This window comes from Balaenoptera physalus, assembly GCF_965194825.1.
Source record: "Balaenoptera physalus genome assembly, chromosome: 21".
NCBI lineage: Eukaryota > Metazoa > Chordata > Mammalia > Artiodactyla > Balaenopteridae > Balaenoptera > Balaenoptera physalus.
This window is the reverse complement of record NC_138902.1, coordinates 38,098,196-38,109,531: the sequence shown is the minus strand read 5'-3', so window position 1 is coordinate 38,109,531 and position 11,336 is coordinate 38,098,196. Positions and strand designations below refer to the sequence as shown.

Below are 11,336 nucleotides of genomic sequence, written 5' to 3'. Positions count from 1 at the left end.
CTCAGAGTGACTTGAATGCATGAATTGGTTTTGGGCAGAGAATGAGGTTTGTTGATGTCTTTTATTCTTCTGTGATTGCGTATTATGGGTACATTCTCTGGTGAGAAGGGCAACGTTTTCTCTCCTGAACTTGCCGGAAACTTGAGGCAGGGGGATGGAGAGGTGGGAAGAAGCATCTCACGCCTGATGGAGCCTCTCATTGTTCACAACATCCTTTATTTCAACCCCTCATGGGATGACTGATTTTGAAGAACCAAGAAAGGAGGAGAATTTTCTTTCTTAGAATTCTCCTTCTGAACCTTCATCAGTGGGAACATTTCCTGACGAGGCATATGAATATGGTGAAAAGCCAATCGACGTTCCCGTAGGAATTTAAAGTTGGGAACAGAATTAAGTTTCCTTTGCCAGCTTAGTCATTTGTCTATGCCTGAATTTCCAAACATCAGGAAAAGTCAGATACTTGCTCAGAGGGATTCTATGATTTTTCAGACTCCTTAAATACAATTATCAGGAGAAAGAAACATACATCTGTGCAAGAAATATGGTGGATGGAGAAAAAACATGCAGGTGGCTAGGTCTACCTTAGCATTGTTTAGCTCCAGGAACGTGTAGATTGGGTAAGCCTAAGCCAAAATAAATGATTACATAGGAGGTCTGTGGCTCCTATAATTCTCTTTCTGCCCTTTTCCCTCCATCTGAAATTATTTAGGACCTCATTCCTCAAAGTATATACATTCCATGCTCCATTCTCTCAACATTGATCAGTTAGAACTAATCTGATAAATTAAATTTATTTCTCTTTTATTTATTCTTCACTCAAAAAATTATTGGATTTGTCGAAGAATGTGAGAAAGCTATGTAGTATTCTTCTCACTTAGATATAAATAACAAGCTGCCATAAATATCAACAGATGAAAACACGTATTAGGGTTGGCTTGTGGAGGTGTTTTCTGCTCTCCCAGAACTTGAATTTAAAATTAGCTAGAAAAGGTTGTAGTGCCTTGTTTGATGATTAATAATTGATTATCAGCTGCTTCCTTTTATCGAAAAGTACCATGTTTCAGATACTATGTGAAGCATTCTGGAGACTTTATCCTATCTTTTTTTTTTTCACAAATCCTCCTCGAGGAAGTAATTTTATCACAATTTTACAGATGTGGAACTGAGCCTAAGAAAGTTTTGGTTACCCAGGTGAGACATTTCCAGCTTGAAGTGTACTCAACAATGAGGAAATTCAGGGATTTTAACACGTGCTCAGTCATTTTTGTCCGTATTACTCATTCTTCTCGTAATATGCAAAAGGAAAGAAACATTTAATGAACATCTTCTATTTATCGAGTGCCATGAGAATCACGCTCTCTGGGTTATTTTAATTTTCACAACCATCTTTGGAGATAGTATTAATATTTCTGCTTTACAGATGGAAACATTGAGGTTTACAGTAACGAAGTCATTTGTCTCGTATAAAAGAGCTAGTGAGATGTGATGCCAATAGTTGAACCAAGAGGTAGGTGGATTCGAGGAAACAAGGGCAGAGAGAGAAATCAGTCACTTACAATCTCGTAGGCGTTGAGGGGGTGCTTGGCCCTTGGTGGAGGTGGTAGGCAGAGCCCGTGCGTTTCCCTCTGTTGTAAGAGAGAATTCCTCTCCATTTCTACTCTCCAGTGAGATGAAACATTCAACCATCAAGCAGGTTAGCACTTCCCTTTTCCCAGTGAGCTGTGAAGGCTTGCTCACCCCCTCTTCCCACCCCAATTCTTTACACACTTGGACCTACTCTGAGTCAAGACTGACTCAGGAACCATCTATCCTTACAGACGCTTCACGGGGAGTGGGAGGAGTGGGTAAGTAACAGACAGGGACCTGCCATCGTGGAAGATTGGGTCCACCTCAAGAAAGAGCCCACCCTCGCATGGACTTCAAAAGGTGGTGTGGAGGGACTTCCCTGGGGGCACAGTGGTTAAGAATCCTCCTGCCAATGCAGGGGACATGAGTTCGAGCCCGGGTCCAGGAAGATCCCACGTGCCGTGGAACAACTGAACCCCATGTGCCACAACTACTGAAGCCCGTGTGCCACCACTACTGAAGCCCGCATGCCTAGAGCCCATGCTCCACAACAAGAGAAGCCACCGCAGTGAGAAGCCCACCCACCGCACCAAAGAGTAGCCCCTGCTCGCCACAACTAGAGAAAGCCCTCACGCAGCAACGAAGACCTAACTCAGCCAAAACTAAAAATAAAGAAATAAATTAATTAATTTAAATAAAGTGGTATGGAATACATCTTTAATCTCGATATTGGGTCATCTACTCCTCCGTGGCTGTCTGACTCAGATGGGAATGTGCAAGCTCCTTTCCTCTTGTTTTTATTCCCTTCCCTCATTTTCTAGCTCCTCTGTCCTCTCCAGGGTGCTGGCTTCATCTTGCCCCCTGGTGGTCATGAGTAGAGAGTCCTGTTTTCCTTGAATCATTACCTTCTCCAGCTCTTCAACCCTTCTTAAACTAATATTAATCCCCCATGCCTTACCTCTGGCGGCTATGACAGAATACCACAGGCTGAGTGGCTTAAGAAATAGACGTTCATCTCTCACAGTTCTGAGGCTGGAAGCCGAAGATGAAGGTGTTGGCTGATTCACCTCCTTCCTGGCTTCAGATGGAGACCTTGCACTGTGTCCTCATAGGGCGGAGAGAGAGCTCTGGTGTCTCTTCCTCTTCTCATCAGGACCCTAATCCCATCATGGTTCTTCTGCCCCATGACCTCATCTAAGTCTACCTCCCAAAGGCCCCATCTCCCGATATTGTCACATTGCGGGCTACGGTCTAAACATATGAATTTCAGGGTGGACACAAATATTCAGTACCTAACACCCTGTCAGTGTGCATCTGAGCTACATCATTACGCTAACGGGTCTCCTTCCTAACAGGGGTGAAAACAGGTAGGGCCAAACCGGGTAAAGAAGACAGAAAATTCTGTCCTGAAAAACTCAAATATTAAGGGACATACTAAAAAGGGACATACCAAAAAAAAAAAAAAAATCAAATATTTGGATTAGACTCTGCCTACCAAGAGTTGCAAACAAGGAACTCAAAAGTTAGGTGAAAATTAGAAAACTGAGTGACCTGTGAGTTTCCCAGGTGGGGCCTGAGCTTGTCCTCAGATAAAATCTCATCTTTGGGCTTCTTGTCCTGGGGGACAGCTCTTGTACTGTATTTCTACTTTACTTCGTTTGGTTCTACGACCATAAATATCCCTTGGTATAACGTTTGAGTGACCCCTTGCCAAGGAAATGGCTTTTGGAGCCAGTGAATCACATCGTTACATGACATTTTTTTCTTTGTTCCCTCTTTTTATTTCCATGTAAAATATTCCAGATGACATTGAGTGTAGGCTGAAATTGTCAAGGGAAAAAACCCAAGCAAAGTACTTAGAAATATCTGCATATTTGAGAAAAATCATTTGCCAAGTATTAACACACAGGAGTGAGTAAATTACATGGGAAAAAGGAAAAGGCTACGTTCCAATTTTATGAAGCAACAACTGCCATAGCTGAAAAAGAGAAAAATCAATACCATAAAACACTGATTTTTAAGGTGTAACAAAGCAGAATGTTTCCAATTACAGGGTTTTTTGGCAGTGCCCCCAATATTTATTTTTACATAAGTGGATTTGATTGCTTTTTCTTTGACAAGAAATTTCTAGAACATTTTATTCATAGTTGCGTCAGACTCAGTGCGAGGTTTGCAAAGAGATCAGAGTGGGGGGTCTGTGAGTCTTAGATTTGTGGCCTGGCTCTCTGTACTCGATAGAATTTGTATGAGTGGCCAGAGCTGCAGTGTCTTAAACCAGATAAAGGTGCATTTCTCTGCCACATAAAAATCCAGAGGTAGGCTGGCCTCAGGGATCTTGAATATTTCTAGCCCTTGTCTCCATTATGCCCAGAATTTGTGCCCACAGTCCAGCATCTTAAAGAGGGCACCAGCTGTCCCCAAAGCATCTGCGGCCGCAAGATGAAGGAAAATGAGGAAGAAGGAACAAAGTGCAAGCATGGATGCTCTTTTTTCAAAGCTTCCTTAATTGACGTAAGATGCACACAGACAAAAGGCACACACAAATGTACAGCTTAATATATCACCATAGAGAACACAGTGATGGAATTACCCTGGCAATGGAGAAACAGACATGACTGCAGTGCACGGCCGTCCTCACCTCCTTTTGCCAGCTTTCCATCAGCATCCCTCCTTCCTCCCCAAATGTGGCTACTGTCCTAACTTCTTTTTTTTTTTTTTTTTTTTTTAAATTTTTATTTATTATGTTTATTTTTGGCTGTGTTGGGTCTTCGTTTCTGTGTGAGGGCTTTCTCCAGTTGCGGCGAGTGGGGGCCACTCTTCATCGCAGTGCGCGGGCCTCTCACTATCGCGGCCTCTCTTGTTGCGGAGCAGAGGCTCCAGACGCTCAGGCTCAGTAGTTGTGGCTCACGGGCCCAGTTGCTCCGCGGCATGTGGGATCTTCCCAGACCAGGGCTCGAACCCGTGTCCCCTGCATTGGCAGGCAGATTCTCAACCACTGCGCCACCAGGGAAGCCCTGTCCTAACTTCTTGGCCTAAATTTGAATTATATATCAGTTGAGTCATAAAGACATATTCTTTGAATCCACCTTCTTTCACTTATTATATATATTTGTGAGATTCATCCATGATGTCATATGTAGCTGTAGTTAATTTGATTTCATCGCTGTATACAATTATTTGTTTTTTCTACTGTTGATGACTTGGGTTGTTTCAAATTTGGGGCTATTAGGAATTGTGCTGCTATAAACATTCTCTCACTTGTCTCTTAGTGTACCTGTGTAAGTATTCTGTCAGGGATGTGTATGTTCAGAGTGACTGTACGAATTTACCAACAGCAGTACATGAGAGTTTCCAATGCTCCATGTACATGTGAACACTTGGTATTGTCTTTTTCACTTTAGCCATTACCATGGGTTTATAGAGGCATCTTCTTGTGGTTTTTGTTTTCATTTCACTGATTACTAATGAGATTGAATACCTTTTTATATATTTATGGCCTTTTGGATATTCTCAGCTGTGAAGTACCTGTCCATTAATTCTCTTGCCCATTTTTCTGTTGGGTTGTCTGTCTTTTTCCTATTGATTTTTGGAAGGTCTGACTATATTCTGGATGCCATTCTATTGTGAGTTGAATGGGCTGCAGGTGTTTTCCTCCACTCTGTGGCTTACCTTTCCATTTTTGTAATAGTGTTTTTTCATGAACAGAGGTTCTTAATTTTAATGGGGTATAAATTATAAATAATTTATTTTTGTGCTTTTACTTTTTTGGTGTCTTGTTTAATCTTTCCCTATACTAAGATCAGGAAGATACTAACCTCTGTTATATTCTTCGAAGATTAACTGTTTTGCGTTTCACATTTAGATTTAAAATCTAATTTTTGTGAGTGGTGTGAGAGAGAGGTGAAGTTTTGTTTTTCTACATGTGTATATATCGATACTTAACTGAGAACTATTTATTGGAAGAATTTCCTCCCCTCTGACGTGCAAAGCCAGCTTTTTTCTAACTCACATTTTCATACATGAATGGATCTTTCTTTCTTTTCTTTTTTTTTAAAAAACTTTATTGGAGTATAATTGCTTTACAATGGTGTGTTAGTTTCTGCTGTATAACAAAGTGAATCGGCCATACATACACACACATCCCCGTATCTCCTCTCTCTTGCATCTCCCTCCCACCCTCTCTATCCCTCCCCTCTAGGTGGACACAAAGCACCGAGCTGATCTCCCTGTGCTATGCGGCTGCTTCCCACTAGCTATTTATTTTACATTTGGTAGTGTATATATATCCATGCCACTCTCTCATTTCGTCCCAGCTTCCCCTTCCCCCTCCCCGTGTCCTCAAGTCCATTCTCTACGTCTGCGTCTTTATTCCTATAATGGATCTGTTTCTGAAATCTGTATTCTGTCCCATAAGTTCATGTGCCTACATTTGTGGCAATACCACACAGTTTTATTTCCTGTAGCTTTTTTATCAGATTCTTACATATGATAGATCCATCTCCATGTTCTTTTTTGTGGAGAATGAAAAATAATTAGGTTCTGCCATGTACCAGACTTGCATCCTTAAATATGAAATTTAAATATGTCATTACCCTAAGGCAGATAAAGGGAGATTTTACTTGAGCATTTTGCCTTAGAATGGGTCAACTAAGTTGTTTTTTTTCTAGCTTACTGAGTTATGTACAATACCTGAGAACATGTAAGTGGCCATATAAAATCTTTTGAGTAGCAATATAATAGTGGCCTAGAAAAATGGAATAATTCATATTTGATTTCTAGAAATATAGATATAAAATATAGTCACTTCACCTGTGTTGTAGTATGTTTAAACATTCAGATACTCTCAGAAATAGGGTCTTAAGTTAATGGAACATAATGGTTTCCAAGAAACTGTGCTTCACTAAATAATATAAATATTTTTTATTTAGCCATTTATTGAGCCTGTTGGCCATATGGAAAATATCTTGAGTGAGCCAAGGTTGACAATGAACATCTTATTAATAAACTCTTAAGAATGGTGTTTGTTTTTTGGTTGTTTGGGGTTTTTTTTGTTTTGTTTTGTTTTTTTGATGGATCATGAAGCTGTTTTTGGATGAAACACTGGAGTAGTTTTCAATATTTTTCCAACAATGCATTATCTTCTGTTATGTAGTTGAAAGACATTAAAAATGGTTAATATTGAGCTGCTATTCATTACACAAGCTAAAGCTCTTACATTAGCACTTTACTAACAAGGATATTTTAACACTTTTTTGCTATAATATTATATCTTACTCTAAATTAACTTTCATCAGTCCCCAGTTTTATGTGCCCTGACTTTATGAAAAAATAAAATTTGATTAAATGCTCTAAATAGATGAAGCCAAATTTTGTGAAATGACAATGAACTCTTTTCGGAGTGTTTTTTAATTACTTTTGAGTTAACTCAGAAATTTGTTATAAATGCATCTGTGCTATTTTATTAGAGTTTTTTCTCTCAGGATAAGCAAGTATATATTTAATTTTAAATATGTATTTAGTGATAGCCCCAGGGTATGAATAATTAGAATGAATTTTCCAGGATTCTTTTAGTGCTGCAAAAAGTAGTTAGGTAACACATTAAGTATGTACAGAAAGCTTGTTTCCAACACTTTATGATATAATTAACATTAAAAAATTCATACTCCTATAGTATTATAACCATGTGATATAATTTATCCTATGCAGTCATAAATGGCTTATAACCTATAAATCTTAATGATCATATTCATATTTAAAAATAGGACTATGTCCCAGCTTACCCTTCCCCCTCCCCATGTTCTCAAGTCCATTCTCTACGTCTGCATCTTTATTTCTGTCCTGCCTCTAGGTTCATCAGAACCATTTTTTTTTTTAGATTCCATATATATGTGTTAGCATACGGTATTTGTTTTTCTCTTCCTGACTTACTTCACTCTGTAAGACAGACCTGAGAGAGTAGCATTGACATATATACAGTACCAAAGGTAAAATGGATGGCTAGTGGGAAGCAGCTGCATAGCACAGGGAGATCAGCTCGGTGCTTTGTGACCACCTAGAGGGGTGGGATAGGGAGGGTGGGAGGGAGACGCAAGAGGGAGGAGATATGGGGATATATGTATATGTATAGCTGATTCACTTTGTTATACAGCAGAAACACACCATTGTAAAGCAATTATACTCCAATAAAGATGTTAAAAAAAAAAAGGACTACATATTCTAATTCAAGAGTATAATCTTGTGTATTGCAGGTGACTCTGCAGTTAAAGTAGGAAACAGTTAACAAAAGGAAAATACAGTTAAAATAGGAAAATAGACAACTGTCATAATATTTAAATGGAAATGACCACAATGGTCAAAATTAAAACATATGTCTAAGCGATCTTCTCCTGGCTCTGAATTCTAGCTCTGCCACGACCGGGCTCTGCCTGGTAAGCTTGGGCGTGTGGCTTCACTTTCTCTGGCCTCAGTGTCCTCCCCATCTGTTGAGTTGCACCATCTCTGAGGGCCTTTCTTCTCTCTCTTTCTTCATCTGAGGCCAATGTTGTGACATTTATTTTCAATCTTTCTCTTTTCCTCGTACATACATTTGGAGGCTAAAAATATGTCTTTAATTATGAAATATTTCAAGCACACAGAACACAAATATGGAGAAAATAGAAAGATACCTGTGTATCTTGTACATTCGTTAATACATGTGAATATTTTGCCGTATTTGCTTTGGTCCTTTTTTTGGAAGTAATACAATGAACCAGACCAGGTGAAAGTCCCCTCCCTTCTCCGCTGCAGGTGACACTGTGGGCTTTGCCCCACCTCCTGCCCTTCGCATGCCCTGCTCCAACTGCTGTGCTCCTTGTTGAGGAAGCGCTCTGCCCGCCCTTGCTTTCCTGTAGGGACAACTCTCTCTGGCAGGGATGCCCTTCTGCCACCCTCACCCCCTTCATCCTCATGGACCCCGCGGTAGTTCTCTCACCTGCTCAGCTGCTGCTTCTCAGTGCCACCCTCCCAGACACTCCCTCTTTAGGTTCTGAGACCCAATTCCAATATGTGTATATGTGTACGAGTGTGTGTGTGTTTGCGGGGCTGCTCCCTCCACACCGTCAAGCAATTCTCAGACACCAGCCAGGGATCCTACAGTTCTCCTCGATTCTGACAGTATCTACCTGGAGACGGCATCAGCTTCTACAGGTAAAGGGCTCAGTCCCACAAGCCTGCACTGCACTTCAGACGTTGTCACCTGTGCTGCTGACAGACCAGTTACAAATTGGAGTTTCCAACAAGCCCTCCATCTCTGACCACCTGTCTATGAATCAAAAGTTCCACTAATTTGCTAGAGCAGCTCACAGAACTCAGGAGACTGGTTTATTCACTGGATTACAGCTTTATTACAAAGGATAGTAAAGGATATGAGTCAACAGTTGGATGGGAGATATGCAGGTCAGGGCCTGGGGAAGGGACTCGGCGTTTCCATCATGCCCTCTCCAGGTGTGCCCTCTGCAGGTGTGTACCCTCTCCAGGTGTGTCCTCTTCAGGTATGTCCTCTCCAGGTGTGCCACCCTCTCCAGGTGTGCGCCCTCTCCAGGTGTACACCCTCTCCAGGTGTGTACCCTCTCCAGGTGTGCACCTTCCCAGCATCTCCATGTGTTCATCCACCGGGAGGCCTCTGGGCGCTGTCCTTCTGGTTTTTCTGGAGGCTCAATCAGGCAGGCATGATTGAGTAGATCACTAGGCACTGGTGACTGAACTCAACCTCCAGCCGCCCTCCCCTCCCTGGTGGTTGGGTGTGGGACTCAAAGTTCCAACCCTCCAGTCGCATGGTTGCTTCCTGGTTACCAGCCCCCATCCTTAAGGGCTCTCCAAAAGTCGCCTCATTAACATAACAAAATACACCTTTTTTCCTCCGATCTCATTTCGGAGCTCTGCCGGAAACTGAGAAGAAGACCACATATATATTTAAACCCCAGTATAACACCATCTTTACCAGGCCACTCTTCCTCCCCACGACCTCCCCTGCTTCCCTCTCTGCTTTCCTCAAAGTGATCACCGTTATCTCACCTGTGTACCATCTGCTTATCTATTTTATTGTTTATTGTTTATTTTATTGTTTATTTATTTATAGTTTGTTGAATGAATGAAGTGATGTCCAGAGTCCTTTTGTGAGAGTTTCCAGGTAGATTCTCTGTTTTGTGGGTCCTAAAGCTCATTATACTTGGGAGAATCTTCTTTAAGAAGAAGAACACAAAAATTCAAACTAAAAAAAGGAGTGAAATTGAATATTTATTTGGAATAAAAACAAATTTCAAATTTTAAAAAGGTGACAAATACCACAGACATCACACAATCCATAAAAATAACACAATATTTTAATTAATTGCGTCTAGTTATAAGTATGTAGTTACCTATAGTTATAGGTATGTACATACTACAGACCTCTATAGTATTTTTTCCTACAAATTATGGCTTATATTCTGATTGGCCCTTTATATGACAATGATTTTATAACACTAATTTTTATAAGAGAAAGAGAGTTTTTTCTAGCATGACTGATCAAAATTTGTATTTTATTATTGATAGTTTAGATATGTATCTTTCAGCTGCACAATTTGTAACTGAATATGTCATGACAAATATTAGGAATTTTATCATATTTGGGAAAACCTTTATCAAGTTTCTTTTATGCATGAGCTTTAACATGTCAGGACATTTCAAGCTTTCTTAAGCAATGACTAATCTTAAATAATTTTATGAATTGAAGGCACTCATTTCCTGGTATGTTTGAAATTTGGTATGACCAATGATTTTGAAAAGTCATACAAAATTAATTACCTAAAATATAAAATATAAAAGTTATATAAATTGATTAAGACATAATCAGGAGCATTCAAAGCATTCGTTACTATAGGCTGCTTACCTACTTACCTACTGTTGGTGGCAAATGTTGAGTGTCTTTGAATGGACCCCCCAGACTTATCCAGATGAGATGCATTAGATGACACCAAACTGTCCAATCTGATAAATTACAATATCTGAAATATAAGACTTCACATAAGGACATACTTGTATGTAGTATTGTTACAGGTTTTTGCCTTATAAACACAGACTTTGGATAAATTTTATTTTTTGGATCCCATCCAAAACCACAAAAAATATGGTGCATTTATAATTGTAGATGCTGCCATTTATCAAGTCTATTCCTGACAAAGCAGAGTGTGCATTGTGACTAGACATTTATGAGAATCTGGTTTTTTACATATAATTTTACGTATCTGACGATTAAAAGAATTTTCCATAGATTAGCTTTGGGTTCTGTACATTTCAAACCTCCTTAATTTCTGTTACTTACATACTCCAATGTCACGTACAGGGGAAGTATATCTCACATAAGTGTATCTCATTTGACCTCTGACCCTGCACTTTTGTGTCTTATTGCCAGGAGAATTGTCACAGTGGGTGATAGGAGATTTCTAGAAGCCATTCCTTCACCAGGACAGTTAGCAATAACCCAGTTACTTCAAATGTCTACCAACCACATACATAGATTGCACTGAACACAAACTAAATGTGAGCCCAACTCAACATCCCTCCCCTTAGCTGGTTGTCAGCAGTACCCATGGGATCTTTCGCTTCAGGAAGTAATCAGAAGTGTGACAGAGAAGATGGAGAGGAGAGTGGCAGTGATTCTCTTGATTGTATTTTTGCAAACTTTACAAATATTCATGACTCTGTGAACATTGGAAGGGATGTTTTTATAAGAGGGTGCTGGTATCAGATGG

The 11,336-nt window shown here is 40.1% G+C and overlaps 1 long non-coding RNA gene across 1 annotated transcript; it reads left to right on the top strand.

The window, feature by feature from the left end:
- The first annotated feature begins 238 nt into the window (after nucleotides 1-238).
- LOC309651420 lies at nucleotides 239-5,614 on the top strand. The gene is made up of 2 exons (XR_014258115.1): nucleotides 239-4,250; nucleotides 4,574-5,614. It is a non-coding gene; the product is annotated as an uncharacterized lncRNA (long non-coding RNA).
- The last annotated feature ends 5,722 nt before the right edge of the window (nucleotides 5,615-11,336 follow it).